General features: G+C 37.2%; 1 long non-coding RNA gene across 2 annotated transcripts; it reads right to left on the bottom strand.

Annotated features, from left to right (window-relative positions):
• Positions 1-7,989: 7,989 nt before the first annotated feature.
• LOC135178472 (uncharacterized) lies at positions 7,990-17,156 on the bottom strand. 2 transcript variants are annotated; one of them, XR_010303558.1, is made up of 5 exons: positions 17,017-17,156; positions 14,667-14,733; positions 11,798-11,970; positions 11,236-11,270; positions 7,990-8,061 (listed from the first exon to the last, which is right to left on the bottom strand). It is a non-coding gene; the product is annotated as an uncharacterized LOC135178472 (long non-coding RNA). The 2 variants fall into 2 exon arrangements; XR_010303559.1 differs by lacking the exon at positions 11,236-11,270 and having other exon boundaries at positions 7,991-8,061.
• Between the last annotated feature and the right edge of the window lie 6,285 nt (positions 17,157-23,441).

A 23,441-nucleotide genomic window follows, 5' to 3' on the forward strand; every position in this document is an offset into this window, starting at 1 on the left:
CAAGCAAAGCCTGGCTGAGGCACTTAGTGCCATGGTCTGGTTGACTGGCTAGGGCTGGGTGCTAGGTTGGACTGGATGATCTTGGAGATCTCTTCCAACCTAGTTGATTCTTTGATTCAATTTTTCTGCCAAATTTGGGCTTTCTGCTGCAAATTGAAGAACTATGTTTGACACATGCTCTTATAAATGCTTACTAAAAAAGCAATGAAGATGGCATCTCCTAAGCTATTGCTGAAAACAAACCCTATCATTTTCCCCTGGTTTTGGTCATCTCGATGGATGATATTTACTAAATATCTTCCAGAGAAGAATCAGTAAGATTTATTTTAGCGTGTTTGGGGTTTGTTTTGGGTTGTTTTTTTCTCATATATTTCTGCAGTGTGACTCTGGGATCCTGGTGAACAATGTCTCCAGGACATTGCTATTACAGTAGCCCAAAAGCAATATGCTCACTTTTCCAAACAATCTGATGCTTTGCTTTGTCTCACCTGGCCCACCCTGTTGTGCTTAAGGACTTTGAGTTTACAAACTCATGGCATAGTTTCAAGTAAAAGTCATCTTTGAACGCTGATAAAGGAGTCTTTTGACAACATACCCCAAAGCCTTCACTTGGCTTCTCTAACTGGCTTGATCATTCCATAAACTCTTCTTTAATTAAAGCTAAGAAATGCAATCTAGTTGTGTAGTGTTAGTGCATGAGTAGAAGTGATCAATCTGTCTTTCTTAATGTTAGTTTTCAAATGACAAAGATGGTGACAGAAGTGATCTGTCCAGTTCTGTGCATTTGTAATGGCAATTGTGAGACCAGAAGTTGTGCTCTGGCATTTATTAGTGGCTAGTAGGGAAGGCTCTATGGGGCTTCCTTGATAAGGCTAATAGTTGATTTTGTGGTGCTCTTCAGAGGCAAGAGTCTGCATCTTAGACTCAGGAAAAGCAAAAAGAAAAAGATAAAAGAAAAATAAAAAGAAAAACAAATGGAGTTGTGTCAATTACAGTGAAAGGTAGTCTGTGTAAATAAATACAGAGACAGTGAAGAAGAAATATTTCTGCTGGTAAGGGATACAAGGCTGTTTTGTATCATAGTAGCCTAGAGGTAGCCTACATTGTTTCAATAAAGGTGTCCAAAACACTCATTGGCACATACAGAAATTATGCATGTGGCATGGAATAACCACAGCAGAGCTAGATTTATGTGCATCAATTTGAGAAATCATGTAATGATGCTTCAGGTTTTCAACTCCAATCAAGGAGTGAATAACTGCTCTCTAAAGCACTGAATGAACTTCATTAGATTCAGAACCTCGTATATGCAAGCACATGCTCACGTATTCTACCAAACATCTGACAAATTAGGAACAACATCTTGTAAATGGAAAACAGAAAATAAAGAAGTTGGCTCAGATCTTCTCAGAAAGCTACAAAAAGAAGTTTGCATTACTTTCTTCTCCTCTGTGAGGCATGAAGGAAAAAAATCCAGTCCACAGGGATAACAAAATAACTTTGCAAGGGACTTACACTGTAATCCCAATAAGAACTAGGGTTTGGGGTTTTTTTCATCAGTCTACTTTGAAATAGATTGGGTAACTTTTAATATCAAAGAAATAAATACATCTGATCGGATTAAAAATTATATGGATGCACCAGAAGCAAAACTTGACTGTAATCACACTAAAACTTTTGTGCAAACCAATAATAAAGTTGTGCTTGTATACTCTTTTCATAGATCAACAGTATCTGTAAGAACCCAGCTTCTCATAGATATTAATTTTCCTTTCTTCAGTGGCATTACAGAGATAGTATTAGGAGTAGCAATTCATATTTACAATTCAAGAGTGAAAAGAAGTAAATATTAATTATTGTAATAAAGGAACAGAGAGGAAGACTTTCAGGAACAGCAGGTAGATAGCATTCAGACTATGTTGATGTGAGCAGAGAAGAGAGAAGTGCTAGGCATAGAGGAACATAGGCATGCCTTTTATTTGTTTGTTTGTTATTATTTCGCTCAGGTATAACTCAGGGCATTGTCTCACATGTCCAAAATATTTGATTTGTCAGACTTGCAGGTACACATCATGGTTTTCACTTGACGCCTCTTGGGTTTTACTTCAGCTTTACAGTCAATTCACTATTATTACTCCTCAGCTGAACTCATGTTTTTCATATTTAATCAGATTCCATCCAGCATCCATCACATGTAATTTCAAATTATATGGCTAGCTCGTAGTGCTATTTTTTTTTAATTGGGAAAAAATTAATTCTGAAATGGAGCACTACCCCAGGCAAATGGACATAAGCACTTCTAAACTGTAAGGGTTCAATTATCACCTGCTGAGCCACAGAGCCTGCATTTGTCTGGTTTAGTGCCACTTAAGTAAGGCAGGGGAGGAGAGGGAATGTGTCCTTTGTCTGATTAGTCTTAAACAGAAGAAACAATTCCGGGGTGCTTACTTATCTTTGTTTCCAGTATCTAATAGGAAATGACACAGGTAGGCCATCCTTCCCCCATCCTTTCCACTTTTTAAGAAATGGTATTTCATTCAAGCTTGTATTCCAGGTAAGAATACAGCATAGTCATATAATCCTTGTTTAGTCATCTGGTTAACTCCTGGAATAACTGAAGAAGCTCTTTAGATTTAACTTGTATTACAAAGGCATCAATTGAAGTTAACTGTTTGGGGCTCAGAATAGAGTTACTGAAAAGAGGAACATTTATTTATTCTGAGTTGAATCTGGAATAGGTGAAATGAAGGTCAGAATCTTATTTAGCAGACCTGCTACAACATCTTCTTACAATTAACCCAACACTTAAATTAAGTGCCACATAAAGCTATTCCTGCTAGTCTGCTCCAAAGAACCACAGATGATAGTATTCAGTTATACAGCTAGCTAGTATAAATGTACCTGGGGCTTGGAAAGCATTAAGCAGAAAGAGAAGAGTGTTTTTTCCTCACAAATCAATCATATTTGTTAGGAGGTACCAAATCCATTGGCCCAACAGATGCAAGACTACCGCAGCCCCATCTCCTTGAGTCCAGGAAGCAGCAAGGTTGATCTCTCTGCATGGGTGTCACCATGGCCTATAGAGCCAAGGCTTCCCATGGATGGCTTGATGGGGGCTGTGTTACTGGAGTTTCCCAGTATCTGCTGTAGTACCTCTATGCTCTTCTATGTTCTTTATGAAAAATCTTTAATCACATCTCTTAATGTTAACATCAGTCTTGAGAAAAAAAGCAAACATGCCAAAGATGTCTGCAGATCACACACCTCTGGGAGAGGGGCATTATCCATATTCCAAAACACTATGTAGAACAACCCAGGCAGTCTTGCTTAAAATATTATCCAAAATGTAGTAGGGTAAATCATAAAGACATGCCCTAAATGTTGCCAGTGGCAAGGGTGAAAACACTCACTGTAAGACAGAACTTGTTGCATATTGAGAATCTCTTCATCATGTATTGTCACTTGTTGATCTTCACTTTTAAGGTGAAGCTCCACAGATCTTTATGAAGAACCAAGAAACAAACAGTATCAAATTATGGTCTAGTGGCACTAGGTCCATTCCATCCTATATTAGAAGATCATTCTTCATCTAATACCCCCTGTTTCAAAGGATACCTTCTGTTTCAAATCAAGTTGGTCCATTACATTTGATTAGTTATGTGACATATGATTGATGAATTAAACATTTTAACAAAGTGTATCCTGTGAAATAAAAATTGTGACTGATTAGAAACAATTAGTTGTATGAATTAAAAAAAATATCTTGAAGATAGATATATAATTTATCCTTATCAATAAATCTTATCCTGTTTTATCTCCTACAGGTTTTAAATAAAATTACATACTTCACTACTTTTTTTAACCTTACAGGAAAAACATCTATACTTAGTGCTTACATGGGCTGATGTTCACAACAAATATATCATTAAAAATACTTTAATTGATCTTAACTTACAGTACAATATGTGCAGAAACCTTTGAAAGTCATATTCAATCATTGTGTTCAATTCTATTATGAGAAGTACTCAAAAAATGTATTCATGTGGCAAAATAAGTGTCACTACTATAATCTGATAAGGGGAGCTCATACATCAGGTTCTACTGAAAAGTCCCAGAGGATTACCTCACAATACTGAAGAAATACAGCAGTAAAGATGACAAATTATAGTGCTTATGAACATCAAGATAAATAAATCTATTTGTATAAACTTTTCTTTTCATTTATCTTTGTAGCTATACTCTTCCAAGCATGCTTTAATATATATATTTTAAGTGGTATCTAAAATAAGTTTTAATTTTCATCAAAATGTGAAAAGATAAATTGCTGTCTTTGTTCTGGTATTTTAAACTTTCCTCTCATTCACACTGACACTAAGTGAACTTTGTAGTGCCACAGAGACTTTCAGGAGAGTATTTATTTCAGGAAACTGAATTACCAACTGCTTTTACTTTACATGGGAATGCCTCTAGTACATTGTCTTTATTTGTCATTGTGTAATCTTCTGTTTCCTGAAATATCATCAACAATTTCCTCATAAAGCTGAGTATAAAACATATATATCAATTTTTTAATCAGTGCACATCTTGAAAAACATTAATAATTGCTAAGCCATGGTTCATAAGGGCATGAGAAATGGTTTATATCTGGTATGTATTGCCATTGTCACCATAACATTTAAAAACTGTTGAGGCTGGTCAGAGAAAGAAGTTGTAAAGTATTAGGAGCTAGGCAATCAGGATTTCAATCACACTTTATGTTGAATTATTGGATGGAGCTAGAAATTAGACTACCAGAGCAATTAACAAACAAAAAAACCCCAAACCCAGCCATGTTAGGTAATCATAACATTTTCTGTTCTTGGAATTAATGATTTTTGAAAAATTAGGCAAATAGTTACACACCATCTCATCTAACCTGCCTGCTGGTGCAGAAGGAAGAAACCCATGAAATTTACTGTAATTGAATTATTTTCAATGAACAGAAGAAAATGGCTAGAAGGCTCTGTAGAAACATAATAAAATAAAATGTTCATGAAGCAAAGTGTGAAGAGTAAGAAGTAAGGGCACACCAACGTGTCTGGAAGAACGTACAGCCTGAAGCATTGAAACGGTTCAGGTTTTCCTTTGTCTTTACCAATCGCTTCTTGCCACTCAGGCAATTTCATTCTCCTTCCTAATTTTCACGAAACCCAGGACAATCAATTAACTTTTATTCTGACACAGAGCACAAATAGCTTTGTGTCTTCTAAATAGAAGAATATGGGAAATGCTGTTTCACAGAATAGTAAGAAGTATTTGCTACTGCATACCTGTAAAATTTCCAAAAGTATCCTTCAGCTTGGTTTTTTGTACTTAGACATCCCTGGCCTTACAATCTGTGGTGCTTGTCTATGCAGCTATGCCAACATGAGTATTGTGAGAAAGCATAACACAAACAAAATGCCTGAAAAGATCTTTAAATGCTTTAAAATGATTAAATATTAGTGCGATGGGGAAAAACATGAACAAATATTAATGCGATGGGGAAAAACATGAACTAGGTTTTCCCCCTGGGAAGCAGTGAAACTTCAAAGGTGGGTTTAGCCAAAGGTATTCCACAGGTTTTACAACCTCATAAAAGATGAGAGCTTAAAGTATCTGCTTTAGGTGATTAGATTACTAAAAATAAACATTCCCATCCAAATGAGAAACAACTCTTAAAGCGCAAATGCACATCCTACACTGCAGTCACATTTAGCAGGGCATGAAATAACTGAGAGTAGGGGAGTGAGAGAGAGGTGTCAAAATAGACAGTTCAACGTGTGAAATAATGCACTGTTTTTGTTTTTACTGATACATAATAATGCTCATCTTTTCAAAGACCAAGAAATATCTTTCTGAAAGATAAAGTGTAAGCTTTAGCTGCACCATTGCCATGAGAGACTCATCACAGACCGCATGTTAAGTTTCAGCTGTGTCTCTTTCTGTCTCACATAGGCACCTTTGAAGGTACTCCAAGTGTGATTCACTGTGATGCTACTCAGCCAAGAGAAACGCAGAGCTGTGCATTTTCCTATAAATGCTATGTTTTAAGCTTAATCCCATCATTCAGATAACCAATCTCACATTGAATCACCTATTCAGAAGCAGGGGCCTAATTAGAGTTGCACAGACCTATTCACATGTTGAACTTGAGGGAACAAGTCTCTCACTGTTTGCAAGTTTATTGCCATTAGCCCAGTAGATTTGCTCTTCATCACAAGACTTAGTTCAACCATTGTGCTCCAGAGAAAGAAAAACCCTGAGAACACCAACACTGATATTACTGCACTCTACCAAGAGCTCACTGTGCTTTTCTTTCCTTTTGAATAAGCTATTAGCAGACAAAGTAAAAAACTGTAGCAGACCCAACCAGTGGTGAAATACTAAGGCAGTTTCACAAAGTGTATTACTGAAAGAATGGAGGAGCTTTAACGAAAAAAAAAAATAAAAAAGCAACAAAATTATGGGAGCTATTTAAGATAATAGGATGCTAATTAAAGAGGAATTACAGTGAAGATTTTATAATACCTCTAACAATGGTCTTAATGTTGCCTGCATCCGGATTGAAATAGGCACAAGGAGCTAAGAAATAACTAGCAATTTGGAACCAGAATCTGCCACTCAGGGAGCAGCAGGTTTCTCTGCAAGCAGGTAACACTCAGGTCAAGTAACACAGGCAAACCCTGCCCTAGATCCTGCTCAGTGTGATTGCTCTGCCACCGTCATGGCACTAGATAATTAGAAATAAATTATACAGTCAACACTCTCTTGTAAAAGACTTAAGTGTGTGACTAAAATGTGGGGGCTTGGCCTGAATGGATGATTTCAGTGTTTAACTCCTGAATATACTTGCTCACCTTTAGCTGCACAACACACTTTTAGAAAGCTGTGAAATGCCCTAGAAAGGCTTAGTCAAATGAGATCATCAAAATTACCATGAATAGCACCACCATATATATATATTAGAAATATCATTCTCACTGCAAAATAGTCAATTAGCAGGAAATACTGCAAGATAAATGCAGAAATATGGAAAATGTTAAAACATGTGTTGGGCTTTTTAATTGCTAGCTTAAACTCTTATCTTGTTTTACCTTTTTTATTGATATATAGAAAATTACAAAAGCCTCAGACTAAGCAAGTAATATCTTAACTTTAGTTTGGTATGGTCAATATAAAATCATTAAAAAACTAAATGGAAGTTTTAATTAAAATAAAACTGCTTGGTGGTGAGAATATAAGAGAATTTTTAGCCTGGAGCAAAGTGTCATTAGACTACACATAAAAAAAGAAGGGTGGGGGTATGAAATTGGAAATATAGAATTAACTGACATACTCTTAACAGCTTGCATAACACATACCCACAATAATGTAAATATTGCCAGATACAACCAGGTTGGAGGAGACCTCCAAGATCATCCAGTCCAAACTAGCACCCAGTCTTGTCCAATCAACTAGACCATGGCACTAAGTGCCTCATTCAGTCTCTTTTTGAACACCTTCAGGGACAGCGACTCCACTGCCTCCCTGGGCAGCCCACTCCAATGGCAAATCACTCTCTCTATGAAGAACTTCCTCCTAACATCCAGTCTATACCTCCTCCAGCACAGCTTGAGACTGTGTCCCTTTGTTCTGTTGCTGGTTGCGTGGGAGAAGTGACCAACTCCCACCTGGCTACAGCCTCCCTTCAGGTAGTTGAAGACAGCAAACATGGCACTATGCATTAGATACAAGAGAAGTTCTTATTTTTTATACTCAAAATATATACTTGGTGAAAAACCACAGGAAATCCATGACATTGTACAGCTGCATATTTATGCATTTAAAAACTAAACTCTTTGCTCCACAGTTGTTTGTTGTATTGCTCCAAGCAGATCACCATAGGAGGTCAATGGCCAAATACTTCAATAAACAGAAACTGAATACACACTGGAAAGGAAAGCATATTACAAATCATGTAATTACCTGCACCAGAGGTATTTTTTCTCCTGAGGTTCTTCTTATTCACATGCTTCCAGGGTAGGAGTTAGCTGCCCACCCCTGCAACAGCAAAGACAGGATGACTCCTGCTTCCCAAAAAGGGCTCCAATAAAGCAACAGAAAATACTAAGCAATCTGTGCAATCAGCGTGTGATTTTGTGAGTGGCTAATAGGCAGGAAAGTCAAGGTTACATTTTAATTCTGTCTGACTCATTCTATTCTTAGTTTTCTATTATTACCTCTTCTTGAAAGAAAAAGTGCTCATACGTGGAACATTCTAAAATAGGAACACTATCCCTAGATCACTTCTTGCCTGTGCCTGTACCAAGACAATTTGCAAAGAAAAATCATTACTTAAAAGGCTTCAGGAATGTCCTGACCTTGGGTACCTTACAGTGCAGACAACATTTCAGGAAGGTGCTCCTGCTTGTACCCACAAATAAAGACTTCTTCAAAAAGACAAGCAAAGTATCTGTGTCACTCTGTTTTACCTCATTATGTTACTTAGATGACCCTAATGATACTGCTATATTGAATCATGTGGAGCACAAAACAGACTGCAAGCATCTTACAGCACTAGTGGAATGGGAGATAGCACAACATGATAAGGATCATAGAGGTAGGTGGAAACAGATGACTCCAAGATGTGTGTTTCACAAGACTAAGGAGCATAAGTAGGTGTCATGATGTCTGGCATGGTCTTACACAGAGGAGGCAAGGACAAAAATTTAACATGCACATAAAAAGAAAAAAGAAAGACAGCTTCAAACACACACAGGGAAGGAGATTTTAAAACAGATGATAAGGATCAATGACAAAATCTCAGTGGTGAAGAGAGGGAAAATGGAAGAAAAAAAAACCACACACAAAAAAAGCCCTCAAAAGCCTACTTTCCCACCTAAATTTAGGTAGAGGAGAATCACTAATATAGTCATGAGAGCATCAAGTAGGCAACCAACCTTTGGAGTATTATTGCACAGCTGCTCCAATACGGGAGTGTGTGGGAAGAACTATATTAAAGAACAGTCAAAATCAAATGAAAATGACATCCTACAAAGCTGATGAGCTAAACCACAGGGGTACCTTACTATTACTATAATAGAGTTGCAATTTCCTTAGGAATAGTAGGGGCAAGAACAAGAGAGGAAAGGTGTATGATGTATTCAGTCCATAGAATATTCCAGGGTAAATTTTGGTTTGGAGAGCAAAGGAAGCTCCCGGTTTAGATCCTGTTTTGAGTAACAAAAGTGATAGAATATGTAAACTAAAGATACATTCAGCAACTAAAATAGTGAAAGATTACAGAAAAGCCATGGGAAGTAATATTAATTTGAAGGCAAAGGATTAGCCTTCAAGGAAAGTGACAGCTTAGGGTGGAGAGAAACTTCACTTGTTCCAGGAGTAGAGGAGATACTTTACAGGGAAGGGAACAGACTTTAAAAGGGGAGTGCAGCACTGCTGGGAGTTCTCAAAAGAGAACATATTTAATACATAGTAGTAGGTTATACACAAGTAAAACAAGGAATAGCAGAATAGTAAGCAAAACTATTGTAGAAGCATCAGAATGTCTTTAGTGACCTGAAAATTCAAAGAGTCAAACAAAAAGTGGAAAGATTACATGTCTGAATGTGAATAATAAAAGCACATCTCAAGCCCCTTAGGGGTAAGATCAGAAAAGCACAGGAACATAAAAGGAAACAAGATAAGGTTCCCCAAATGCAGGAGAAAATCAAAATATAGACTTGGTGCTTAACAGTAAAGGAGAGAAAACTGAAAAAGACTGTATCTGCTCTCTAGTTCCTTATGGAAACAACGAAACAAAAAAGCTATCCATAAAAAGCTCTCTGAATTCCAACATTTAATATATTGAATTCTCATCAGGAATCGGTGGTGTACACCAGAGAGGACAGCATTTTAAGAATTGTAAAATAACTGATAATTCACTGGAAAAAAAATCACTTTGTAATGTATAATCTGATCTCTGAATAGCCATAATTAGCCTTGAAAACTTTCATGTAACATACAAAATATGCCAAAGAAAGCAAATCTAATATAAAAATTAAAAAAAATAGTGAACAGATAGAGTCAGAGAGTAAGCCATCCTGTTTCACACCTATTAATATCTTGTTCTGATGCCTTTCAATTTGCAAATTTCAAGTTCTTTGCAGAGTCCTACTCTTTTTACCATACAGGCTGAAGCAGTGATAGTGTCCGACTGACAGGCCTGCGGTTACACCAGATAAGTATAATTTATCAGTATCTTATATCACATGTTGTGGTCAAAACTCACCTTTTCAGTGTTTTCCTTTAAAAACTAAGAACAAGAAACAGAAGGACTGGGACTGTGGCCTGTTCTTAGCACAGATTGTAATGTGACCTCTAGGATAATAATCATAACATCTGTCAGCCACTATTATTCAGATAATTTACCCAGAACATTACCAGACATTTATTTTTCTCATCATTCTCTCTTTGCTATTGGATAATAGCAAGAATAAGGATGTAATAGAGAAGGAGGTGGAAATGGAGTATGCAAAAAACTAAGAGAAGTTTAGGAAAGGAAAATAAGTAAGAGTTTATGCAAGGAAAATTTTGAGTTTGGTCATGGTTTGGGGCTGTTTGGTGTTTGACCTCCCTGTAGCCATTCACACAACTGTCCCCATCACCACTACCATCACACCCATCCCAGATTCTCACCCAGACCCTGCTGGATGGGGATTACCAGCTAATTGATATTTGTTCAACACAATTTTACTTTTGCAGTCCAGTGATGTGCAAATACAGTGGATATAGTCCTGTTCCCCAATTAATTCTGCTCTACCTTTAAATAGATCTGTCTGACCATGAAGTTGAACTTTTGTCTCTCAAAGTGAGGCATTATGTTGCTCTTCAGAAATATAGACCAAGATAAAGAAATAATTGTCCCTTGCAGTTCCTGATATAAGCAGGTCGATTTTTTTCCAGCATGTTAGAACAGCAGTGCTGTGATTTTTTTAGAGCCAGTGGCAGTTATGTTTGATTCATAGAGGGCCAGACATACAGCTGTAAATCTGTGCTGCGGTACACAGTGAAGAGATTAGTTTAACACAGTGACAATGGAAAAAGGATACCTGTCATATGCTAACTGAAAACCTTAGGTCATAGTCAAAAACAAATCAGTGTCTACATGTTGCTTATTTCAAAGCTTATTGTGTGAGAACTGCCTTCCTCATGTTATCATCCTAAAGGACTTACCTCTGAAGTTTATACATCACTGTCGGTGTCTAATTCTGAAAGGACAGTAAGAGGCGATTCAAAAAGTCTGAAGCCCACTCCTTAAATAATTCTGGTTCTCTAGAACATTTGTCTGATATTCTGTAAGTACCATAACCATGCACCTGTCTAGAGTTTTGTCTGTTTGTTTTAACTGTTAGAAGTATCTAAAAGGCCTTCTTTCAGAATACAAGTCGATTTTCTAACCAGATAAGAACAAGGAGCACTTAAATTGTTATTACTTTTAGCCAGAGCAATTTTACTGGCTCTAATTTGAATTACATCACTTTTATGTAGTCTTACTGTGACATAAATAAATTAATCCATTCTAAGTCCTAAAATTACTGCTTATTTGAAATTTTCCCAATGGTAAAAGAAAGTATACAATACTATCAAACAAAAAAAAAATGTTTCTTATTTCACATTATTTGGTTTTCCCCCATTGTTTAAGTTCATTAGAAATTAGAAGAAAATAATCAAATGTGTACAATGTATGACTTTTCAAGCACTGTGATTACTTCAGTTACAGGAATTTTAGACTTACACTCTGCTAGATTGAACTCATAAGATCCCAAAAAGCCTTCTGGATAGCAATCTTTTGACTCAGATCAAGATGCAGATTTTAAATAGTGAGATCTGGCTTGCAAGGTAAAAACTCTGTAACCAGCTCTTGCAAACTATGACTACGAGAGTCTCACAAACAGTAATATCTTCTTCCTGATATACAAATGAGAAAAAGAAATGATATAATCTTGACATCTTTCAAGTCAGCTGCAACCTCCCAGGAGTTTCCTTTGCTGCAAAACACAAGTTTCTTCAGAGCTACATTTTTTTTTCCAGCAAGCACTGCAATTATAATTAAGAACAATGTGGTTCATATTTTCTTAATACTAGGATTTAGGAATAAATCATCAGTAATAAATGACTCATTTTGTACTGCATGCACAAGTCTAAAAGATTTTTTTTTTCTTTAATGAAGATCAGAATTTGGGAATAAAATATTTGCATTGGTATTCCAACACTACCAATATGACTTAGAGTTGAAGTAATGGCTTTGCCTTGAATTGTTCATGCAAACATATCTAGAAAGTGGAACATTCCCACTGTTTGAGAGTGTTGCCTTAGGGAAACACTTCAGGAACTATGCTTTGATCATATAAGTTTGTATATGTAGTATTCTGCAATGTTACTGTGACCTCCAATCACCATTTGCCACGAATTTGTCATGCAGATTTGAATTACTACTCATTCCCAACCTTCCCTCCCTTCCTGAACCACTTAGGTTTCCCTCTTTGTTTAATTTGCTTGTTGGACGAGATCCTCCCTTCTGCAAATTAATTATCCAGTTAAATGCCACCTACTTTCATAGGAACCATGATGCTATGCTAATTCTACCAATGATCAATGAGAAAAATGTCTTTCTTGTATCAGAAGGAAAGGACTCAAAGCTTTTTTATAAATTCTAAACCATTATGAAAGGAGTGACATTGCTTTGCACTCCTATTTGGAAACAGAGCGCATCCTGCTCTCATCCCACGTCGAGTCAAGCTTGTCTAGTCAGTCACAAATGAGCTACAGTATTCAACTTGTACATGTCTGTTACCATCAGTCTCTTAAGACACCATTATCTATAGTGCTTGTAGTATTCATGAATAATTAATCTATTTTGTTAAAATTCTGAAGGGAAACAAATGTAGAATTTGACATGCTAATGAGGAATTTATTGCATGCATCCACGGGGTGGGGGAGTAAGGGGGGAAAAAAAGTGAAAAATAAGGTTTTTACTAATACATATAAGAAATTTGGAAAAAAAGAAAAGAAGTTGCAAACATCTTGGTTAAATGCTGTTTCAAAGTGAGTTTGGATGTCAAATTGTAACAGCTTTTTAGTTGTACAAAGCATCACCAGCTACAGCATAAAGTTTTGGGAACTTTGTGTTAGAACAATTGATCACTGAAAGAGAAAGAAAACAGTGTATCCATTGGCACACAGATAAATCACACATGATTTCTTTCTGGTGTCTAGTCACCAAGAATAATGGAAAACACAACTGGCAGTAGCATTAGGAGATTATCTTACTCCATTTTTTCCCTCAAGCCAAAATCAAGTGCACCTTGTTCATGCTTGACAGATACAGTCTTAACACCCAGTCTCTGTCCTTCCACAGTCTCCCAAAGCAATATGATCGTTAAAGATAGAATATTTCCCAATGTATTTCAGCCTTAATCTACCTTGCTTTAATTTATTTCTTGTCACATGTATTCCAGATATGGAAATCAGTTTATCCCTTCTCTTTCTGCAGCAAACTTTTATGTATTTGAACACTATTATCACGTTTAACATGATAATAGCTTTTTCAGCAGAGCTAGCTTTTCAGCATTAAAACAACCCAAAAGAGTAGTAAGTGCAAGTCTACCCTCAGCTCCCAGAAACTGGGCTCTGAATGGAGACTGTGCTTGGAGGAACATAGTTTTGGAAATCTGTTGCAGTAGTAGAGAAGAGGAAACAAAATTAATCTGGGAACAGTTTCATGTACAGAAAGCTGCATTATCCTCATGTCACAATGAATACAGAGTGCCCAGTTAAAGCATAGCAATAGAATATTTATGTTTAGCTCCAGTGTGCTTTTGCAAATTTTATGATGCAGTGAAGGATACAGCATGCATTTTGGAATGTGTGTCAAAAACTACACAGATTTCCTACAGTGGTGTAACCTCAATCTCTAGCAGAACATCCACACACAAATTAAATTAATTATAGGTAATTGAGTTCTCTATTCACATCCATGGGTGTCCCATCTCCTTGTTAAAGTAAGGAAAAGAGGAGTCAGGGCCTAGCTTTCCCAGGTACAGTGCACCTCATATGAAAGGGAGCATCTACAAACTACATTTCACTGAGAAGCAGAAGTCAGAAAACAATTATTTAGAATTTATTAGCTTTTTTAATTTTTATTTTCTCCCTTTTTTTCTTTTTTTTCATTTTGAAGTTCAGATTTTATCCTTTTGTTTTACTGTTTAGGTTTTTCACTGTTTCATTTGTTTGTTTGTCTTTTTACTAACTTTTCTTTTATCCATCACACGGTGTTATACATTCACATCAGTGTTCTGTCACAGGATATGTATTGGAATACAAAACAGTAAATTAAGTAGCAATTTGGATCTACGTGCAGGGCTGGGCTATCATCTTCAGAAGCACTAAGGTGACAAATACTACTCCTAAGAGAAATAATGGGGTTGCACAAATTATCACATTTGCTAGCTATATATTTAATTATCTCTAAAGACTAATGAGCAAGTCATTCTTGTTTTGCTTTAAATTTCACTTTGCATTTTGGGAAGCAAATGAGTATCAAACTCTTCTTCCCTAGCTCTTTTTTATATGTAAATGAAAATTTATTCAGTGTAATAACTTACCCCAACTCCTCACCCTCCTTGGACAGGTCTTGACTTTGAGGGTAACACAGCTTCTACTCTCCATTTCCTTTGTATGGGAATAGATGAATGGTCAGTGAATCACAAAGGCAACAAATAATTCCAAAGGCATCAAAACCAGAACAACTTAGTGCTGGATTTTCCCCTGTTCAATTCAAGGCAACAACATATTCTTGCCTAAACGCTGTACTTTGCAGGATTCTAAATCGTCTGAATTCTCAAGGCTACCAAAATAACCCAAGAAAACATTTTACAATAAATATGGCAAAGCTCTCCTGCACTTAGAGAGCCAAAATTAGTTGTAAAAATCCCATGCAATAGAGTTTCTTAAAGAAGGTTATGATGCTGAATCCTTTCTACAAGACAAAAGAAAGAACCATGAAACTAGGCTCCTCTCTATTCTTGTGTTGGCACTGTCATATTTCAGAAAGCTGTTTTCTTAGTGCTTGGACACAATTTTGTCAATACTTAGATGATTCTTCCTTGAACAATTTCTGTGCTGGTGGGAGATTAAACCAATTTTTGTCATCAAGAAGATAAGTTCATACAATCTGTTCCAAAATATTTTTCCATGTGAAGTAGAGCAATTATTTATTATTAGCCAGGTAAAACCTGCCACTCTGCACATTTCACGTTCTGCATTATTAGGCAGCAAAACCAGACTGTCAGTCAGCCTCAGAGTAGCTTATATTTAAATTTAATACATATTCTAGGTGATCTAGTTTTGCTATAAATCTTTGTATGTGTTTTGGAATGTATGTTCTGTGAGTGATGGTTATAAATGAGAAGATGATGACTTAACTAGATGCTATCCAAGCTGTGGGTGGTATTCAGTCAGCATGGTTTCTCATAGAAAACTGTATTCAATATCATTCAGGTTTTGCATTACTGTGTGAAAGGTATGCACAAAGAACAACGCTGGCAAAATTAGCATCTCCAAAATGTGCATTTTAATGGATGTTCCTAATTCAGGGATAATTTTAGAAACAGTTCATAACCATAAGTAGCAAGAATTCTTCATTTGTCTTTCAGTATAAACAAGCTCCCCTTTTGAGTATATTTTACAGTCAAATAAATGACATAAAACTGGCACTACTTTCCAGCACAATCTTAGTGCCTTTTCACTAAAAAGAGATCTTTCAAAATGAGTCAAGTATTTTGCTTTTTCCTGTCAAGAACTGTATTTCTTAGACATATGCTTGTTATTGATGGCTTTTGAAATGGTTCGTATTTTTGGTACTGCCACTAAGCATAAAGGTTTGTATTGCAAGGCTACGGTTTCTATTGCAAGTTGAATTTATTTCTTAGTAGGAATGTGTCTTAAAAGGGATATAAAGTCTGGACATTTTCTCAGTAGGAAGTCTAGTAAGGCTCTTTTCTGCATATAAAAGTGTCATTTTCACCGTGGTTTTGTTCCAGATATCTTGTTCTCAGTCATATCTTTTTCCACTCAGTAGGTTCTAATAGAATGTAGCATTCTGAAAACGTTACTAGGCTTCTGTTTGGGTATCATATATAGCACTTTTTATGACCAGCTGGGATATTGCACAGATGAAAAAAAGGTATCAGTAGGCTTATGAATAGTTCTGATTCCGTGTTATATATTGAAAGCTGGCAGAAATATTTCCTAATATAGAATCTACTTTTGTTTGAGCCTATAATTTCACATTCCCTGAAGAGCAGCTTCTGTACTGAAGTCTGGCAGATTTATGTACAGAAGTTGCTTTGGCTAAGCAACAAGGGTTGTGTAGTCTTACTTCCTTTATGGAAAGCTAAACAACTTCTCTTTCAATTCATCAAGTTTGAATTGATTTTTTGTGGGTTTTCTAGTTTTAGGAGTATCAATGTGTAAACATTTGAGTTTCTGCAAAGGAGACAATTTTTATGAGCACTCTACCTCATCACCTCAGAATTTCCTACATTTAGGTTCTTTTCACCTCTCACAGATCAGTCCTTAACAGTTCTAACAACTAACTGAAAGAGTATAGAGAGTGGAGAGATTACACAACATAGTTTGGAAAGAAAACGAGAAAAAAGATCACAGAAAAGAAATGGAGGGGGAAAGATGAAGCAGGGAAATAAAGCAAATATCAAAGTGCAGATGAGATTCTTTAATTTCTATTCAGGACTAATCAGTGTTGGAAGAAAATAATCTGTTAATATTGTAATATTTACAAAAGGAAATGGCTAATTTGCACAAATCTCTATGTCTCAGAGTCTGAGCTCTGCAGTGGTTCTGGCCAACAGGCTTGATTACTGTGGTGGTGTAACAGTTAACCTCAACTTGGCTAGTTTTTGCCTTGATTAAATAGAAAGCTTAAGTGATACTTACTATTCATGTAAATTATTTGTCTCTTCATGCTGCCATTCCCACTTCTGCCTCACCTGTTTCAGGACAGAAGCAATTTCCAGTATTTTTTCCTGTACTTCCTTAGCACATTCAGAATCCAGTCTCACTTGAGCTTTCCTGGAACCACTGTCATCTAAACAACCAACAAAATAAAGGTTGAAAGAGTTTAAAAGTTTCACTTAACTTCAAAGCCAAGACAATTTTTGTGTCACAAAATATAAATCAGATGCTTAACATTAATCCAACTCTATTTAGCTAGGAGCAGGTGTTGATCTGTTGGAAGGTAGGAGAGCCCTGCAGAGGGACCTGGACAGGCTGGATGGGTGGGCAGAGGCCAATGGGATGAGATTTAACAAGGCCAAGTGCAGGGTTCTGCACTTTGGCCACAACAACCCCAAGCAGCACTATAGGCTGGGGACTGAATGGCTGGAGAGCAGCCAGGAGAAAAGGGACCTGGGGGTGATGGTAGATAGTAAGCTGAAGATGAGCCAGCAGTGTGCCCAGGTGGCCAAGAGAGCCAATGGTATCCTGGCCTGCATCAGGAACAGTGTGGCCAGTAGGTCAAGGGAGGATATTCTGCCCCTGTACTCAGCACTGGTCAGGCCACACCTTGAGTACTGTGTCCAGTTCTGGGCCCCTCAATTCAAGAAAGACGTTGAGGTGCTGGAACATGTCCAGAGAAGGGCAACAAAGCTGGTGAGGGGCCTGGAGCACAAATCCTATGAGGAGAGGTTGAGGGAGCTGGGCCTGTTTAGCCTGGAGAAGAGGAGGCTCAGGGGTGACCTCATTGCTGTCTACAACTACCTGAAGGGGCATTGTAGCCAGGTGGGGGGTGGCCTCTTCTCCCAGGCAACCAGCAATAGAACAAGGGGGGACAGTCTCAAGTTGTGCCAGGGTAGGTATAGGCTGGATATTAGGAAGAAGTTCTTCACAGAGAGAGTGATTTCCCATTGGAATGGGCTGCTCAGGGAGGTGGTGGAGGCACCGTCCCTGGGGGTCTTCAAGAAAAGACTGGATGAGGCACTTAGTGCCATGGTCTAGTTGATTGGTTAGTTCTGGGTGCTAGGTTGGACTGGATGATCTTGGAGGTCTCTTCCAACCTGGCTGATTCTATGATTCTATGATTCTATGAATATAGCTAATTCTAAGGATAGCAGACTTGAAAATTCTACTCAGCATAAAGGCAAAAATGTGGCACTAGAAACTTTTAAATACCAAAGACTCCCACTAAGAGTCAAAAAAATAGCTAGAAAACAAATCAAGGATAGATTGATTTTGCCATCTTTGTTAAACATTATGTTCTGCTGCCTGTGGTCATAATCCTTTCAGATGTTCTTAACGGTGTACAAGGTAACTGTAAAGTGTTACATCAGATGGGGGAAGAAAAATCACATTCCATAATTATAGGCAAAATCATCAGAACAATATATTAAATCAACACCCACTCCTAATACTGTGGTGTAATTTATAGATGCCATATGTTGAAAGAGTTGCCTGTTTGGATTAACTACTCATCTCAGGTTCCGGCAATTGGAAAGTCTATTAACCTCTGTCTTCTTTAAATTGCTCAGACAGATATCTTGATCTGCATATAACCATCCTCAAGAGGAATAGATCATTTTTGCTCTCTGCCATTCATTATTAAACTATCTTTGAAGATTAAGATTTAACTACTGCTAAAAAACATCTCCAATACTAATAATGGGTCTGTAACTCAGATTCATTAATAGTACATTATACATTTTCTTACAGGACCACTTATAATAATTTTTCTCTCATGAGTTTTATGTACTAATTATTTATATCAGACCTTAGCATTCATGATTTCAGTTTGATTGTATCTGTCTATCCAATATACTGTCTTCATTTCTCTGTGAAACACTGCATGTATTGATGGCTGTTTATGAAACAAATTAATAGACTGGTAATTGTGTTTTCAGAAAGTCACATCCTGCATCAGAGCAGCAGAGATGTTTGCAGACTTTGTAGGCTCTGCTTATTTTAGAGAGAGAACAGAATATACATGGTGCTGATTATCTTTTAACTAATTCACCATTAACTTGTGCATTTTTTATTACCTTTTTTATGGCTTTGAGTTCTTACTTCAAAATCTATAATTTAACATTCATGGAAATGTGGAAGTTTTTTTTCTTTCTTTCAAGCCTGGCTTCCTTTCAACAGCAACATCTACAGAGAACGTTTGAAAACTTGTTAGTTGAAACAAGTTGAAAACTTTAGCCTGCAGAAGACGAGGCTCAGGGCAGACCTCATTGCTGTCTACAACTACCTGAAGGGAGGTTTTAGCCAGGTGGGGGTTGGTCTCTTCTCCCAGACAACCACCAACAGAACAAGGGGAAACAGTCTCAAGTTGTGCCAGGGGAAGTACAGGCTGGATGCTAGGAGGAAGTTCTTGCCAGAGAGAGTGACTGGCATTGGAATGGGCTGTCCAGGGAGGTGGTGGAGTCGCTGTCCCTAGAGGTGCTCAAGAAAAGCTTGGATAAGGCACTTAGTGCCATGGTCTAGATGACTGGATAGGGCTGGGTGCTAATTTGGACTGGGTGATCGTGGAGGTCTCTTCCAACCTGGTTGGTTCTATGAAATGCTTAAATTTATCTGAGGAGAACGCATTTAACACTATATGGGAGGAAAAGGAACAGGCTAATTTTAGTAAGAAAAACAATAAGCTAACCTTAAACCCATCCCTCTCTGGTGGCCCAGAGGTCCCCCTGGGCTACTGTTCCTCCTCAGCATTCCCCTCCATCCCAGTTCCTTCACCTTAAGCCACTCTTTCTCTATTTAAACTTCTCTGTATTTAGAATTCCTGAATGGTTTTTCTCTTTTGAAGGACAGTTTTGTCCTCGTGTCTGGCAGAAAAAGAAAGAAAGGATATATCGAGGATAAAAAGTTGCACTGAGATAAAATGAACAAAAAGCCCCAGGAAAATTATGAGCAATACAAAAGCTTCTTGGAGATTTAAACAAGAAATTACATTCTACATACAAGAATGAGAAAAGATATACATAAATAAGCTCTTAGGTAAGTTGGTAAGGTAGAAGATTGTTTCAAAATGATGTCTCAGAGGTGATGAAATTTTCATCAAATGTAACTACAAGATATTTAGGAGTCAATAAGCAAATAAAATGCTGGAGTAAAGAAAGGCTACACATCCACTTAATATCAATGCATGACTTAACACATTACCAGAGTGCTTTCAGTATACTATTTAACTAAAGTTTCTTCTTACAGAAGAACCCCATAAAAACAAAGAATTATGTAAAACCGATCAATAAGATTAAGCAGACTTAGTTGAACCAGGCACACATCCCAGCGTATTAGAGGGACCTAAACAGACCACACAGTTTACACTTGTATGGATCTGACACTTAGGCAAGAAATCAAGTCTGCAAACAAAACAGAAAACTAAAACCATAATCCTGTCTTTATTCAAGTATCCTGGAGTAGTTCAGAAGCTCTGCAAATTGGGAGAAAAAAAAATATTTTCTTATAGGTATATGAGGAGTTGGTATGCTTTTCATCCGCTTTGATAGCTACGTTTATTAGTCATGTTTTTCTTCTCCAGTAGGACTGGGTTACTTGTGACATTTTCCCTCTCATTACTGGAATATTCCCCAATATTTCATGAATGCTGAAGGAAAATTCTCCATATGGAATAGGGAGATCATTCCACACTTGTATTTGTTGGTACTGGAAATGCCATTTCAAGTATGTGCTATAACATTTACAGCACAATCAAGATTTATTAAAACTACTCCACAGAGCACTATTGTAAAAAATTTATGAACTGTAAAACTGCTGTAAAGGTCACTTGAGATGCAAAAGTTTAATTTGGAGTATCATGTTATGGTGTAGTACTGCTAAACTTAATGCTTGTTTAAACAAATGGCTTGAGGATATTTGTCTCAGAATGTGGGGTTTATTAACTTCAGTAAAACAACTTTATGTTATGATTTTTTTCCCCTTAGCTTTGATTTTAAAGGCTTATTCACCTTTTTTGTCCACTACTCCATTAATTTACTTCTATGAGTAAGAGAATAACAAAGTACAAGGAAAAAATAGTGTTTAATGGCACTGTGCCTAATTTTATCATTTGTCATTATTTTGAGATTTTATATTTCATTTCAACACTTTTGTTTTCTTTAACTACCAGCTGTCAAGGTTTAGAAAACACTTATCTGTCATCTGGAAAAATAAAAGGAACAAATATCATAAATACTTAGTAAGGTTCCAAAAATTGAAGTTATTATATAGAATCATGGAATCAACCAGGTTGGAAGAGACCTCCAAGATCATCCAGGCCAACCTAGCACCCAGCCCTAGCCAGTCAACTACACCATGGCACTAAGTGCCTCAGCCAGTCTTTTCTTGAACACCTCCAGGGACAGCGACTCCACCACCTCCATGGGCAGCCCATTCCAATGGCAAATCACTCTCTCTGTCAACAACTTCCTCCTAGCATCCAGCCTATACCTTCCCTGGCACAACTTGAGACTGTGTCCCCTTGTTCAATTGCTGGTTGTCTGGGAGAAGAGACCAGCCCCCACCTGGCTACAGCCTCCCTTCAGGTAGTTGTAGACAGCAATGAGGTCTGCCCTAAGCCTCCTTTTCTCCAGGCTAAACAAGCCCAGCTCCCTCAGCCTCTCCTCATAGGGTTAAAGCAATATTTGAGGATAATACTGTAGAAATGCCTGTGAATTTCACAGGCTGAAAATTAATGATACATTGGAAAGTTAAAGGCAAAAAATTATCCTTGTTCTACCAACTTCTACACAACACCATAATCGAGGCATTTCTTATTCTTCCAGATTTCAAACACTTAGAGAAACCCCTTGCTTGTATACTTAAAGGCAAGTGGAGAATGCCTTTAAAACTCCCAGGAAGCTGCACATGCTGAAACACTGCAAATTTGTAAATGTGAAACATTATTTACCGCTAAAATTATTTCCTGTCAAAATTGGCAACAGTGACCTATTGTTTCTTCTTATTATTTTATTCAGGATTTAACAGAGGGAAGCTGTAACTGGTAATCCCACCTACCCTAACCAATAGCTAGAACTGGTCAACATAGAAGCAGTTATGTAATGAACTGATTTAATGCAGCTTCATATATAGACATAAAATAATTTGCATGTGGACAGTGTCAAATAAGATATTAAAAGCTCCATGAGACAGATCTTTAAATCTTTCAGCATATGACTGTACAGCACAGAGGCCCATTTATGTTAAGACCACAATTGCAACACAAATGAGAAAACCCAACCATAACATTATAAATAAGACAGGTGACCAAATTTGCTGATTTGAACAGATTATGCTGTGGCATTTTTCCACCAAATGAACAGACTCTCTCAACTTCTGGTTTTCAAGATTAAAATATTTTTTAGAATATTATGCCTCAGGCATATGAAAAATAAATACTTCCAAACTAAACCAAAATGGAGCAGACATTTAAAACAAATAATAATAAAACTTGCTAACAGAGTCAATATCTATTTCTTGGAGTATCTGCCTTATTGAGCAGATCCTCTGCCAGGATGTTTTACTGTAGCTTATACAAAATTGGCTGCTTGGAATGGCAGAAAAAGTCTCTGCTTCATAGTAATGAATTTGCTATTTGAGCAAAAATCTAGCAGAGAGTTTCTTTGAAAGTGCTCAAATAAGAACTAAGGCTAACTTAGAGAGGGCACCCTAGAAGCAAGGATTGGAGATGCATTATCTTTCACATTACACTGGAGGAAGTAATAGCGTCCAATCTAAACATGAAATGTTTCATCAACTTGGTAAAAACTACAATTAAAGAAACAAAACAAGCTGGTGTTTGGGGGTTTGTTGTTGTTGTTTCGGGTTTTTTTTACTCTGGGTTGTGGGAGAGCTGTAGTGGGTGAACAGGAAGGAGAAAACATGTGCTTATAATGCAGGGGTGGAAAAAGCATGTGAATTAAGGGATGCTGCCAGTGATAGGCGTACAGTGATTGCTAGAACAGAGCTAGACTTGCATTCAGTTTTCTTTGTTGTTGTTTCATTATGGAAATCCAGCAATCTAAAATGTTCATTAGGAAGAGAAATATTACAACATTTATTCCAGAAAATGGAAGATTTAAAAACTATAAAGATATTACTAATTTTAAAAATAGAAAAGGTAGCAATTTTTATTATCTTTTATTATCTGTCATTTTTACAGTTTCACAAGTGAGCAGAAAGAAGCAGCTAAACACAGAGGAGCTCAGCCAGCACCCACAGGTGACGTTAGAGCGACCACCAAGCTTATTCCTGCCTAACCCCACCAGGCTCCCCAGCCTTTGTCCCTGACAGGACAGGTTCCTGCTGTGAAAGATTTGCCATTTTGGACCATCCCTGCTTTTGGATGGCTCCTACCTTGTTACATCACT

This window comes from Pogoniulus pusillus, chromosome 9, assembly GCF_015220805.1.
Source record: "Pogoniulus pusillus isolate bPogPus1 chromosome 9, bPogPus1.pri, whole genome shotgun sequence".
Lineage (NCBI taxonomy): Eukaryota > Metazoa > Chordata > Aves > Piciformes > Lybiidae > Pogoniulus > Pogoniulus pusillus.